The sequence below is a fragment of the Macadamia integrifolia genome, unplaced genomic scaffold, assembly GCF_013358625.1.
Source record: "Macadamia integrifolia cultivar HAES 741 unplaced genomic scaffold, SCU_Mint_v3 scaffold1347, whole genome shotgun sequence".
Lineage (NCBI taxonomy): Eukaryota > Viridiplantae > Streptophyta > Magnoliopsida > Proteales > Proteaceae > Macadamia > Macadamia integrifolia.
This window is the reverse complement of record NW_024868170.1, coordinates 12882-23272: the sequence shown is the minus strand read 5'-3', so window position 1 is coordinate 23272 and position 10391 is coordinate 12882.

The following is a 10391-nucleotide window of genomic DNA, read 5'->3' as shown; positions in this document are numbered from 1 at the left end:
ATCCAAACCGACCTGAGATAAAACCGAACTTAAAACTCACTAACCTAAGTGGGCCAACACTCAAGTGGGCGAAGCCCAAGTGTCCAACCGGACCAACACTAGCCCAAGTGCCCAAGCCCAGCGTTTATCAACTATTCAACTTCAACCTGTCAAAACCCAAGTGCCCAAGCCCAAGTGCCCAAGCTAATGGCTCCATACCAGTTTAAAAAACCAATCCAAACCGAAATGAACCTGATAAATCCAAACCCGTACCAACCCAAACCCAAACCTCACCGAAGCCGACACCGGACCGAAACCGATAAATCTTTAATGGGGCGGTTTCGGTTAGTTCCAAAGTCACAACGAAACCGGTGGAACCGGACCGAAACCGCACCAACCCAGACCGTTGACACCCCTAGGTCAAGGTATGCTCTATGGTCATTTTAGTATGATGCAATGCACATGCATGTGGTGAGTGCATATATATATATATATATATATGTGTGTGTGTGTGTGTGTGTGTGTGGAAGTTACAAATTACATTTAAAATGATCAATCTATCCTAATGGTCGTCTTTTTCACTTGAACCTTCCACTCTTTGGCACTTCATCTTCTTTTCTTTTTGTTTGCAATTCCAAGTCTTCAAGCTTCTTGTCTTGACATCTTGAAGCTTGAATTCTTCTGATATCTTCTTCAAGTATTGATACCAACTTGTTGATACTCCTCATTTGACGACTTCAATCTTCATTTTTTTCTTTCATTCATCAAATTCGATCTTTGATATGAAGTTTCTACAAAACAATACTTGAAGGCAAATTGTGAAATACCTTTATATGTTTTTTATCATCAAAACCTATTATAGGAGTGTGGGCATATCCCTAACAAATACTAATGTTAATTAAATATATTTGAAAACAATGTACAAAATTACCACCAAACCTAAAATTTCATCCATTCACAATCAAAGAGATCCTTTCAAGATATTCATTATATTCAAGAAGTGGATTTGATATTGAGTATATCTTCTATTTATAGATGAGTATTATGAATTTAGCACCTATATATGACTAATATAGGCATCAGCCTTTGTTACCCCAAGATATGCAACGGTAAATACCTCTTAGGGTAGGAATGAGAACCAAAATAGCAAAGAAAAATCTCATTGCTCAAGTCTATACAATATTCTTAAGACAATCAAATTTCACTATACATACAATATGAAAACTCATTTATATTTTAGAATCACATTCCAAAAATATACAATGTAACTACCCAATGAAAAAAATGTCCAATTTCTCCATAATTATTTAAGTGTAACCTTACAACAACCAATCGCACATAAAATGATAAAATTAATATAATTAAAAAACTTTAAACTAGTTTAATGCACAAATATATCCAACAAGAAGTTCCCTTTTACATCACTCCATGTGGAACTAAACCATTAAATAAGCATCTGTACCTTTAGCGCGTTAATTTCCCAGTGAGAGCTTAAGATATTTACATGAGAACTTGCTGAAACTCAGTTTATTACTTGGGAACATCTCTACTAGTCTTGGATAACATTGGCTTAGAAATACAGAACCGTAATTCTCATTTTTTTTTCTTTTTTAAATACCTAGGGTGTCCATCCGGATCTTTCACCCGACTAATCCCTGGGGTCACTATGATACCGCTTACATAGGACTGGGTCAATCCAAGATGGAAACTATCGTGCAGTGACCCCAAGAAGTTAGGTGCTGCGTACTTCTCACTGAAATTAATGATAAAGACAGCATAAATAAACTGCACTCCAATAACCACATAAGCAATACATGTAGTTTGACTTGAACTTGAGTACAAGGGACCTGTCTTAGTAGCAGAAACGTCAGGTATAGAGTAACCCCTAGAGCCAATAACAAGATCAACCTCAGGTCAAAATCAAGGTTTGGAATTAACATGCTAGTAAAAAGCCATCTAAAACATTTTCCATTTATAATAAGGGAATAAATCCAGGTTCTGTGAACTCTTGTGATGCTTTTGAAGCAGAAACTATCAAGGAAAGAGATCATGCAATCCCATAACACAACATTTTCATTAGAGTTCTCTACAAAATTTGATAGAACACAAAAATAAATCATTTCTCTGATATGGAAACTGGAGCATCTCTGTTGCTACCCAGAACAAAGATGAATCTCAGCCCAAGCTTGAATCTTCAGATTTGTTGTACAAATGCTCAGGTCGTTAATTAGCTTGGAAATCCAGAAAAAGACTCAGTTTCTGTACAAGTATCTCCCGGGTCCCAAAAAGAGGCTTGCTACCAGTGATCCAATCCTTCTCAAGCATCCCTGCCTTCATGCTTCCAACCATCTCATCATGGAACACAGACACTATGTTATAGATCGATGTCCTAATAATGTCAGCCATGGAATAGGCCTTTGCATGCAATGGACCCCCTCTTTTTTTACCCATGCTACTTGGTGGTCCGTCTCTTCTTCCAGTGTTCAATGTGGCCCACTTAATGCTAGCTGGGCCCATTAAATGTGGGGTCTGCACATTGGTCTTTTTCCCCAAGCATGCCTCAACAGCAACCAGGCAAGACAAAAGTGTTGAGACAACAGCAGCATTGCAGCCAGTAAGTTGTGCCACACCAAACCTATCCTCACTGTGTGAACGTGCAGTCACTGCTGCAATTGTCATTGCACACCATGCACACAGCTGCACAAATACAAAAACATCAGCATCGGAGTTTAGCAGTAGATTCAATAAGTAAAAGGAGTGAACCAATTCCATTGATCCAATCCACACACTGAACATTTACTAAGGTTTTCTACCCACATAATAGTAGACCATGTTTGGTATAATGTTAATTAATTTATGGTGCACAAACTCTATAAATTCAAGCATGAATGATTCACTAAAAGATGTTTTCCTCTTAATCTTTCAATAAAGTTTCATGATTTCATCTGAATATTTTTTTTGGGGGGGGTCGGGGGGGGGTTGTGATTCAGGTTTTTACCTAAAACCGAAACCACGAAAAGGAAATATAGGGCATTGATATAAAATGTATAAGCAAGATGTACAGACAATTATTGTTCGTAATTGCAGGGAACCTGATTCTCCTTCAAACTGAATTTGATAAATCAAAACAATCTTCAATTTGGGGCTAGTGCAATGAGCATAACATAATGAATGGAAGTCAATCCACACACAGGTTGTTTCAAGACAATTACATTCAGTTTAACTACCCAAGACAAGTCAGGCATGCAATAATTAAAGAAATTATAATCAGCTAGTATGATCCAGTAGTTAATAATTAAAGATATTACAATCAGCTAGACATGATCCAGTAGTTAATAGTAACACATTTGCCATCCAACAGTGACCAGCAGTGATCAGATCCTTCAACGTGCAACATGTAACTGATGAACCCAAACATGAGAAAAGGACCATATAGTGGTATTAGCGTTTCCTATCCAAAGGTATGCTTGCATGCAGGCTGACAACACAGCCCCAATCATCAAGCTGGATCCATCACCAGTTCTCTGTCCAGGTTCTCTCTTATCCATGACTCTTCAGTACCGGGTGTAATGTTGACAAGGTTCCATCCTATACTAGCCACTATCAGGCCAGATCAACAGATTCTTTTCAGGACTGTGGCAGTCCAACCCAAGTATGTTCATAGTTGTCACAATGCCAAGGCGAACCAAGGCACTAGAGGGCTGCCTAAGCACTTAGGCAACAAGTCATCCGCCTTTAGGTGAAAAAGGCGACCAAGTGTTATTTTTTACTTTTCATCTTTTCTAAAATTATTTAGTATGCTACATATACCTTGTATCATCAAAGATCAACATCAAGCCACATCAAATCATCAAAAACCAACATTGTCATATTGAGTCGTAAAAAATCAACATTTTGAGAAATGTTCTTGTTCCATTATAAGTTTGATTGGTCAAATGATTTTATTTTAAATGAGACAATGTGTATTAGTTAGAGCACAAAATCAGTTTTCTAACAAGTCTAAGATTACTTAAATATAAGTTATGTTTCAGTCATACTTATTTTAAAGTGTGAGAATGTTATTAAAATCGCTTAAATGAAAATAATTTTATGGATATCAAAACAAAATATTATTTTACTAGACTTTTGGCTTTTAGCAATGTTTTACCATGATAAGATTTATGAAATTTTCAGAATTGAGAAAAACCCCAACATTTGAAAGTTGAAAATCATTCGTACAACCAAAAATTCAATTCTTGTTCTTAGACTGGGGAATGACTTTTTATCCTTAAGAATTTAATTTTTAAACTATTTTTATTGAATCCAAATAGGAGTTATTTTCTTATTGATGAATAATATCTTAAATAATTACTCAAAATGATATTTGACATAAATAAGTGTTGCACCTTGTAGTAAGGCACTAGTGCAATAAACAGTTCCCCAGACTCCACCTAGGCCACCTGGACGCCTAAACGACACCTTGACAACTATAAGTACGTTGGGCAATTAAGAAACATCAAATAGATAAACTTAGTGTACCGAAGATGAGGATGTTGAGATGGGTGTGCGGTAAAACTAGTAAGGATAAAATAAGGAATGAACAAATTAGAGCTGATTTGGGAGTAGCTCGATACATGATAAGCTATGAAAAATTCGTTTGAGGTGGCATGACCATGTATAAAGGCCTTAAATGCTCCAGCATAGAGTTGTGATTTAACTTAGAATGAAGGGGCTAAAAGAGAATTACTCTTGTAGAAGTGGTGAGGAAAGACATGCATAGCTTAGGCCTTGTAAAAAGCATGGCTTTGAATAAAGCTGATTGAAAGGTAACAATCTATGTAGCCGACTCCATTTAGCTGGGATAAGGCTGAGTTGAGCTGAGTTGAGCTCTGATAAAAGTTATTAAATTATCAAAGAATGTTCCGTGCTAGTGCCACAATGTGTGTTTCATTCCAACTAAAGATAGCCAGTCACTCAATGTCTAAGGCTCTGTTTTGTTGCGAGTAAAGGAAGGAAAGGAAAGGGAAGTGAAATCAATTCTAAAAAGAAAGGCAAAGTTCTGTAATCATAATTGTGTAATCAATTACTTTTCAAATCAAAAGGATACGGTTGCAAAGTGAAGTAAAATTTAATAACCAAATTTGGAAATTTGAAGTTAGCTAAACAGCCATGTGAGGTAATGATTACAAAAGTTTCCACTGAAATATTGATTTGATTTCACTTTGCTTCCCTATATTACCCTTGCAACCACATGGAGTCATAAGGATCATGCTCAACTCCCTTTTATAAGCAAAGCAAACAAATAAGGAATAGATGCAAATGTTCATTAAAAAAAAAAAAATGGAATAGATGCAAATCTTCCCTATTCTGCCAAAGAACATGCCTCCCAATGGTATACCATAAAAGGGTATAAGTTTCACAGGTTTGCTTGTTTCTGGTTCAGGTTCCTAGTTTGGAATTCACAATATTCAAAGGAATCTACTTCATTTTTCTCTCTATTTTTTCTGTTGGGGAAGGTGGGTTGTCGACCACTTAGTTCTATTTTATTTACCTCTTCTATTTAAACGAAAAATTGATGAATAATATGATTAAACATTTTCTGGTCATTCAATTCCATCTCTATATCTAATTTGTAATTGACTTCCTAATTTTTTGAGAATAAAACATACTACATGGTACATACTACTTTTTGAGAAGGTTATCAACTTGATCTAATTGAATACATTGTCAACTTTAAACACTACTCCAACTGGGCAGTTTTTCACTCACACACAGGAACAGTGTCATCATGGTGTCAAAGAATGCATCAAAAAGGGTTTAGATTTGAACCTTCTGGCCAGTGCCATGGCTTGCCTTGACACCATGATGACACTGTTCCTGTGTGTGAGTGAAAAACTGCCCAGTTATGTTAGTAATTACGGTTTACTAAATATCTGAACAAGCTATGTGATATTTAGTCTATGGTTTTGGATTGGGGTTGGATTCAGAGACGAGTCCTTCCTGAGGGGAAGTCTTCTAAGCAGAAAAAGCAGTAGCTTAAAGGTCTGTTTGTCTGCATTGAAATTTTTTTTGCAGATGGTTTGTCTTTCCTCTGGGTTCTCCCAGATTGCTGGCTTTGTGTTTGGGCCATGTATCCTCTTCAGGTTTCCCTTCTAGCTTGACTCGGCTGTAGGAATAGGCCGTTGATCTCGTTGTAGAGATTTCTCCTTGTCTTCACTGTTTTTTCTCTTCTCATTCTTTACTATATCACTCTTTTTATTTGGGGGGAGAGTTCTTGGCTTTTTCGAATAATTTAATCATTCACCCGAAAAAAATTATTTAGTCTATGGAGTAGTCATATTATAACATAAACCAAAAAGGAGAGACCAAGGATTCACCAGTGACCGATCTATGAATAATCATCAACATTCATCAAAAGAAGCATTGCAATCAAGTTTTCATTTCTCCATGTAAACAATTTTAGGGTTCAGTTAATTTCTTTTCAAATTAGCAAAATTTTAGGACCTAGTCAAATTCTTTTTGCAAAGCCAAAAAAATATGATAAGCTGTAACAAGGCGCACCACAAAAGCATACAACATAATGACTTTCGATTTTAGGGAAAAAAAGCTCAAAACTGCATCTGCCTAGGTCAAACCATATTGACCCCTAGGTGAAGCCTTGGTGACCAAGGTGAGAACCAAGTCATTTTAAAGGGCCTTGGAGCATAGGTGAAGCCTTTACAACAATGTCAACAAATATCCCAAAGACATTTAACCAGTACAAGTAGTAAGGAGGCCTCTTCTGAAATGGCTAAAACTCATGAATCTTTGTCCAGCTACACATTCAGCTACCACGAATAAAATTCTACTTAGAAATCAATCCAACATATCAAATGCTAAGCTACTTTAGGTAAGGATCTAGATGATAGTCTCATGATCTCATTTCCAAGGTTGGTTCATAACTTCAGCAGAAAATTTATTTACTTATTAATTCTGGATATCTAATCTTCGTTGCTGATGATTCATCATTCTCCATTCTGAGTGCAAGTACGATGCTCAACAAATTTCAGAGTTACTATCTCTCTCCCTGGATGGAGCACATGTACTTATTTGACAAGGACCACATGTATGACTGTCAGTTGATTTCCAACAGATACAAGACAAAAAACAAATGATGAACTTGCAAAACCAGATGAAAATTTGATGTAGATCAAGAGAGGTTCCAGAACAAGTATACATGCTAGAACAAGTCCAAATCAAAGTCTCCATTATTTGGTATTAGAGCCATGGCTGAAGGTAGCTTTAATACTTCAAATCAAACTTCCGAGCCCATTCGACAAGTGATCAACATGCTTAAACATGATTGATCATATGAACATGGTGGAACAACGCATTCATTCCATATCTCCGCAAAGTGTTGGACAGTCATCCAATCCATAGTGAACAATGTCCATCGGACAATGACCCAACCAGCTTTCAGAAACACTCCTCAGCAGCCCACTTTTTAAGGAGAGTCATCAGCAATGAAGGCACATAGTAAAATTGGAGTTGATGGAGTACAACAGCAAACATGACCAGAGATGGCACATTGCAGTGGCGCCAAGATGACAAAGTAAAATTGGAGTTGATGGAGTATAACGGCAAACATGACCCCCAGGTATTCTATGATTGGTTGTGTTGCTTAGATGACTAATGCAGAAGTACGTTACAAATAAACTACCCCAGCAGTTTATAACCCCAAACAACAACTCAAGACTAACTTTAGAATACCCAGAAATAGACTAGGAGAACAAGAGAATATAAAACAGATATATTCCCACAAAGTACAAGCAAGGGACCTGCAGCTGAGCTTGGAGAGCTCAGTTGGAGCTGGACTTCTGGTCGAAGGTGGAGGTACAAAAACCCCCCAAAGATGATAGACTTCTGTCGGCTGGTTGTGGAGTTATGTATCTTCTTGATTTTCACACCTAGGAGAGAGAATCTGAAAGACTTCTGCAGAGACAGCAGCTGGACTATCTGGACAGCTTCAAAAAGAGGACCAAGTGGTCCTACAGTGGACTAGAACACCCCTGAACAGTAGCTCCCTGATCAGATTACAGAATAGGGGAGAGGAGAGAGATCGCAGGTCACAAGAATGGAGAATTCCTGTGTATCGATTCTGGTGTTGATGCCTTGGACAGATCTGAAACTCCCTTAACTCTTCACAGTAACAGTAAACAGGTACAACAAGTAATGAACAGAAACTGAATTAAAAGACGGGAAAAGTGGGGGAGAAGGGCTATCTCGGCCCGGGCTTCTCACCCACAGCTATCCCGGCTATTCTAAGCAATTGACTGCAATTTTCTTTATTCAAATCTGAGAAATAAGAGTACATAGGCTCCTCTATATATAGAGGGCAGAATAGTAGACATACCATAACTAGGAGTTAAAGACTCCAAGTAGGTTTAGACATTACATCATAGGAGTTGGGACTCCAACTAGGACTAGACTAGAACTCCAACATGGAGTAACTAATAGCATTAACTAAAAGCCTCTACTAGGCTAGGTACAATCAATGGGCCCAATGGGCCTTATTAATTAATGCAAATAATTAAATACTTAAAGCAATAATCGATGGGCCCTTATTTATAACTAATAACTTAGCCACTTAAGTGGACTTAAGTGAGATCGGTAGGCCCCTTTTGGCTAGGCCTTTCTTCCTATGATAGATCCTCCCAAAGTGGGGATATACATCAATGACTGCTTTTATTAGTTTGAGCTTTCAAAAGGTAGAAAGATGAAGTTGGCGTTAGCCTGCTCCAAGCTTGTGCGAATAGCACAAGAGTTGTAATGTAGAGTCAAGTCACAAGAGACTTAACCCAGGCAGGACCTTAACAGTACACAAAAGGTAACAATAGTAGGTCTGATTACAGGATATCGGCTATAGCCAACAGATGTAAAATCCAGCAAAGTATAGTGAAACAGTTTCCAATATTTACATACAATAAGATTCAGAAATTCCCCACAATAGACACTCACAAAAGATAACAATCCCTTGAATAATATTCTGGACAAAAGAGTGTTTACCTGAGATCTGGAAAACAGAGTAAACTGAGACTAAAGAACTCAAAACTAAGCCTCAGATAAGGCTAATATTCTGGTTGAGTGGACCTCAGTTGGTCCCTGAGGAAACCCAAAGTAAGTCCTGCAGAGACTTTAGGGCCTGAGAAATATTAGACCAACTTGCAGTTCAGAAATCATTTTCAATGACTGCCACATGTCTTGAACAGATCAGTAAAAATCAGGCTTGTTCATGGTTTAAGATCTCGACGAGATCTCGCTAATATCTCTCGTTTTCAAAAAGGCGAGACGAGATGAATGGCGAGTTATAATTGTACAAAAACTCGACCGAGATATCGCCTCTCTCTACTTTTTTGAAGAAAAAATACTAAGGAGCAGGGATTTTGGTGCTTTTCCTTGAGGATCTCCATTCCTACACTCATTGAAGCTTAAAGAGTATTACCTCCTCATCCACATTTGGAGTTACTTTAATTTTCAATGTATGTGAATGTGACTCATCAGTCATCAATATTAATTGTTAAACAATTAAATAATTATCTATGATGTCTTTTAAATTCGTATGATTATGTTGTATCATGTGTTGATTGTGGAATAGAGCATACTGGCCTAGGGTCCGAACAGTCAAAGACTACTTATACAGGATCATAGTTTTTAAGGCGCTGGTAAGGCGCCTAGGCACTGATGCGGTCCTTTGGTAGTAAGGCAGTCTGCTGACTCACGAGAAGTGTGAAAGGCAACCGCCTTATACACTAAGTCGTTGTAAGGAGTGAAAGGCGACGCCTTATAGCGCCTTAGTGTATAAGGCGGTCGCCTTATGTACTCGATATTTTAAAAATAAAATTTAAAATTGTTTTGTTGAAGATTCCAAATTCCATATTCTCATTGGGAGGTGTATAAAGTCTGATGCACATGTGATGCATTGGATCAAAAATCATATAAAAAATAAAAACCCTTAGCATAAAAAAAAAAAACCAAAACCAGTCAAAATCGTGCCTCTCATTCTCTCTCAGTCTGCTACTTTGCCTCCAAAACGCAAAACCCCAAGCCCCAACGTCCGACAATCATTTCTCCGCCGACATCTGGCGACATCCGGCGATCTCCGCGGCAGCCGCCTCCTTCGATTGTTCTCCGGCGGCTTCTCCTTCTCCTTCGATAGCCTTCGGCAACCTCCGGCTTCTCCTTCTCCTTCGATTCTTCTCCAGGTATGTTTTAGTTTGTATTTTAAATTTCTGATTTGTGCGATTTTTTGTTTCTCTTTTCTTCTTTCTTCTCCCTGCTTCTTCCTTCTTCTTCTTTTCTTCTTTCTTCTCCCTGCTTCTTCCTTCTTCGTATGATTAGTTTTTTTTTTCTTCTTCTTCTTTTCTTCCTGTGACTGTTGGCTGGTTTGTAAGTGA